Genomic DNA, 5,180 nt, shown 5'->3' with positions numbered 1-5,180 from the left:
AGATATAGGATAGTCTGGTATATAAAAGAGGGTGACAACGTGACGGAATAATATAATGTGTGTGTGTAGACAGTGAGTAATTGATCTGCAGTCAGAGAGTATTATTGAGCACGTTCGTTGATATAGCGTTTGTTATAGGGCGAATGTTGAAAATAAGTGTATCGTAAAGTTGTATTCGGAAAGAATAAACCAGTTTTATTAAGTAAGGACTTGTGTCGCTAAAGTTTCGTCGGAACGAAGTTACGGAAAATTAATTAACAAACGGAGACGTAACAGATTGAAGAACTCGACATTAGTACAAGTTCAAGGCAAAATAATAATGCCATCGTTAATCTTTAACCATTGGCAACACAACGATATTTTGCATGGTTCATTCGGTGGATATTTTTTCCTGTTCCACCTAAATCAGGGCCCGCGCTAGGAGGATGCTGGGATAGCCCGTGCATCTCTAAATTTCAGTATGGCTCACCCAGGTTCATTCTCCCTAGTGGTTTAAAAATCATATTATCAAATTTAAAAAATCGTATCACAGTATGGTGGCCATCACAAAAGTTCCATTGCCCATCCCCCTAAAGAAAGCAACTGGAGCCGGGGCACCCAGGCTTGACGTAAACAATAAAGACACGCTAAATACAAAAGAAGAAGGTTACAAGGCAAGCGTAATAAAAAACAATAACGTATATTATGTTTGTTTTTTTGTTGTTGTTGAATCATTAAAATTAGAATTATCTATCAACATTAAACATAAGTTGTGTCACGTTTCGCCTGTACGATGATATTCATAATTCAAATTTAACGGCTAGTCAAATATCGAAACTCGTATTGTTTATTGATTAATGCTGCTTTTTGTTTTAATCTTCTAGTTCTAGCGAAGTTCAGTAAAATATTCCTAAGAACTTTATTATAAAACATTGAAAGTTTATTAGTAATATTTTAAACATTTGTCAGGAGTGATTTGCCTATCATACCTAAGCTAAACTTTAGCCTAAAGACATGTACTATACTATATAGTCCATAGTAAAGAAATTTTAAGTAAACAAATAGCTTATTTTGTGCGATATTCTAATTTTGTATTACTTACGCTTAGAAGTTAGAATTAGTTTCTTTACATTGTCAAAGCGAAAGTAATCGGTTCGTCCGCAAGAATGGGCACATCTTTACATATTACAAATAATAACTTATTAAAAATGTTTAATAATTTGATTTAATTAATAACTTTGAATTCTTAGATTTATGTTTATATTGTTTAAATTGGGGATGATAAAATTTCTATAGTAGGCTCCAAACAAAAAGAAATGCTGAAACTGTGTAATACATTTGTTTAATTTTAAATGCCTTCCATTTCCAGTAGTTTACAAAGGGCATAGGGGAAACATCCCCACTAGACTTTTTTGCAAATGTGAGCATTTTATTTCCTTTTGATACCTTTTGGTGTGAAATGCCCATGCTATATCATTCATCAGTTACCCACCTCCCATACTGCTTGATTGTGAAATTATAAGCTTAAAATCCTAAAATATGTTCTAGAAGATTTATTTTCTCTTATTTATTGGTATGTCTCAAATTTATGAAATTGCATCAGAAGTTATAATAAAGTCATTGTTCTCCAAATAAGTGATATTTTTCTGGCTATGGCACTTTATAGGTTTTCATGTTTTAGTAAAATTTATAACAAGAACATTTACATGTGTTGAAAATCTAAAACCATGATCTGATAATTTAATGTTTAAGGCAATAGGATTGTGTTAAAGCATGATTAAAATGAAACATATTTGAACAATAAAACTTCTCAAGTGAAAAAAATACAGTATAAGCTGAAGTATGAGGTTCATTATGTTATATTAAAATGATTTTGTAGGCTTATCACATCATTACTGTCCATGTTGACATGTCTGGTCATGCTTTATTTGACAATAGTGCATTTTGACAATGGCCCTGGCAAAAGGCTCCTTTGTAAAGCTGTCATGTTCTAAGCACACTTCTCCTTCCTGCAGGTTTTTATAATCCATCTAGTATATGAGGACAGCTGTTTCCTAATGCCTGTTTCAATAGTTTGATTGGATAGAAATCTATTGGTATTGCATCTGGTGGCTTGACCAGTATGTCTTTGCATGGAACAGCACAAATACAAATTTCATTCTCCAGCTGCTTGATATATGCAAAGTTAAACTGATGTGATATGGAAGCAGTTTGTGTTCATGTAACTTGTGTCACTCTTCCAGACAGAGATTCTTCTTGATAATTTTACATATTGTTGCCTGGGACAAGTGGATGACTTTTGCCACTGACCTTTTCATTCATTGATTCTGACCTGTTAAAAGTTGCAGTACTTTTCCTACCACAGATGGGGTAGAACTTGTTGCAAGTTTCTTTCTCTGTAGTCCTAGTTACCCAAGTTGATTTATATTACTTTACTTTCCAATACCATTAAGTATAAGGGACATTCCCATCTTAGAAATTCTAAATCCTTGATCCAAACTCATCTTTATGATTTGAGTGTATGAATATTTTGCATAATATTATATCTCCTTCTCAAATACATGCTGCTCGACCTCACATTTTATATCAGCTGTGGTTGTCATGAGCCTTGCTGGTTTCCTTTTTCAAAATCATGTACTCAACACTCTGTATTACTGAGAATGTATTTATTTTCTTAAAAAATCACTGAATTTTAAAGGGTTGTTAGATTGATATTTAATATTCAACAGGCTTTCACTGCTAAAACACCTTAAAATGGTATTTCATAAATAACATCAAACATTCAATATGTACAATATCTCATACACTTGAATTATAAATATTAATGTTTAAATTTCATTATGTAATCTCAAAATTAGCAAAATTTGAGAAAATAACCAAAATGTTCTTGTGACAAATATTTCATTTATACCATATTAAATATGAATCTAACAGCCCTTTAAAATTCAGTGATTTTTTTAACAAATAAATAAATACTCAGTAATACAAAGTGTTGAGTACATGATTTTGAAAAAAGAAATCAGCAAGGCTCATGACAACCACAGCTGATATAAAATCGAGGTTGAGCAGCATGTATTTGAGAAGATTACAACATTTTAAGATGTTTTTAGCTGTAAAAGCCTGTTGAAAAAAAAGTGCAAGAAGTTGTTTGTAAAAGATTGTTGAGTGTTAGAGTTGCTATTTTTTTTACTACTTAAATATTATTTTATAAATACAAAATGCGTTATTTTTATATTTATAAAACATTTCTCTCAATCTGAGGGTATTTGATTTAATTAAGGCCCAACTTTAGCCAGTAAAGATCTCAATCTTTACAAACTTTTCAAAACAGTGAAAACAATTGGGATGCTATAGTAGGGTAAGATGTTTTTATGTTTATTTTTCTTTTGTAGTTTTGCAGGTTAAGAGATACTGGCTGTTACTGGTTAATTGAAAATAATGATTAAAAATAAGCATTCATTTTTGTCTGTTGTGAAAAAAATAAATTATGTAATTTTTGAATCAATGCAGCAAATCTTCTAGTGAATATGATTGGATATGTTCAGAGAGATCCTTGCTCGCTTAATACTATCTTGAATGATGTGGCAACTGCGTCTCTCTTGATAAGGCTTAACCAGTCACCTGACACATCACAAGGTCAGTCTGTTCTTCATACAAATGGTGTATTCTGTAAAATGTATGTAATTAGTCCTAATAAGATGGTTGGTCATTATATGTGTGTACATATCCATTTACTCATGTATTAGGGATGGAACAAATATTTGTACTATTAGGTGAAATTTCATCCAATCTGATATTAATTTTGCAATGAAATGGATTATAATAATGTTTCCATCAATGAACTATTTTAAAAAATTCTCATGCTTGATACTACTTGCATGTGCATCACATAGAATAGGTATTGTATTGTTTAGCCAAGTAGTTCCCAAACTCTTTTAGTCTGAGGCTCCCTTGATGTGAATAAAAAAAAGTTTGAGGCTCCCCAACCTATAACTTTAGCATGGTGATTGAAAAATAGTGCCGTAGTAAAAACAATAACATTTCCTTTAGACATGCTGTATTATTTAATTAATTCTACATAATTTTTTTGGGTCATTGTTTATTTAGAATTAGAATTAATTCAGTATCTGTGTTTTCAACCCATTTTTTGGTGGCCCCCCTCTGGAGGGCCACAACTCCTATTTTGGGAAACACTGATTTAGTGATGGGTGTTTGTTATAAGCTTCTAAACCAAGTAGCATTTTCCTTGGTATTAAAGAGTGAGAGCTCTGGTAGTTGTAACAGTTGTAATACAGGTAGTAATTATTTAGTTTAAGTAAATATCACTACCACTCATTGAATTACTATTGAGTAGCACAGGAAGTCATGGTAGTGGCAGCAACAGGAAGAACAAATGAAACAACAATCTAAAGTGTATGATCAGGGTGTTAAACACTGTCTCACACCATCACTTGCCACATTTCCTTTGTAGAATGTGCATGGTATTGGTCCATTAGACTGATCCTACATTGGATAAAAAATTTTGACTATAATTTCAAAAGTTCTATGTGTATCAACATGAAATGTGACAAGCTTTAAGTAAAATTGTACACAAAAAATCAAATGTGCACTCAAGATGTGTCTGTGATTTGATGATGTCATTTTGATTCAGACTTTGATAAATCAGAGTGCAAGGCAATGTTTATGTGAAGAATGAAATGCATTTTTCAGTCATACAGTTTGAATATTGCCTTTGCTTAACCTCCAAGATGCATATCTATAGTTCTTTTCAGTATTCCTATTCGTATTTGCTATTTACTCTTCTCCACCAGGAGCTGTTGCCAAAGCAACAATGTAGAGTATAATGAATAATTGATAAATCTGACATCAAATACACAGTAACATGTTGAATGGTACTCTGTAAGAAGTTATGACATGCACATTTTGACCACCACCCATGCAAGTAGGATTAAAAGGCCAACATTGGTCACTCACTCATGTAGAACTATACATTCTTACTATTGTTGCGTCAGCAGTCACATGACCGCCGTGACGCAACGTTTCTAGAACTATCATGTACTTTGTCGAATGTTCTACTTCTTGCTAGAAATAGGTTACGCTGGTATATAAAAGAGGGGAAGGTAATGTGTGGAGAGATAGTGAGTAATTGATCTGCGGTCGGAGTATTATTGACGTTCGTTACTATAGCGTTTGTTTAGCGC

At 32.5% G+C, this 5,180-nt stretch overlaps 1 long non-coding RNA gene across 6 annotated transcripts in view; it reads left to right on the top strand.

The window, feature by feature from the left end:
- Window positions 1-763: 763 nt before the first annotated feature.
- The window catches only part of LOC111088622, a 22,000-nt gene continuing 17,583 nt past the window's right edge, over window positions 764-5,180 (top strand). The window contains exons 1-3 of one of the 6 annotated variants that reach the window (XR_002613093.1): window positions 764-1,399; window positions 3,311-3,337; window positions 3,490-3,615. This is a non-coding gene — a long non-coding RNA (uncharacterized LOC111088622). Of the gene's footprint in view, window positions 1,400-2,854; window positions 3,338-3,489; window positions 3,620-5,180 lie in introns of those variants that run through there. The other 5 variants (XR_002613089.1, XR_002613095.1, XR_002613092.1 and 2 more) reach the window with 5 other exon arrangements.

Source organism: Limulus polyphemus, unplaced genomic scaffold (genome assembly GCF_000517525.1).
Source record: "Limulus polyphemus unplaced genomic scaffold, Limulus_polyphemus-2.1.2 Scaffold99, whole genome shotgun sequence".
NCBI lineage: Eukaryota > Metazoa > Arthropoda > Merostomata > Xiphosura > Limulidae > Limulus > Limulus polyphemus.
The sequence above is the reverse complement of the archived record's forward strand: the minus strand, read 5'-3'. Positions and strand labels throughout refer to the sequence as shown.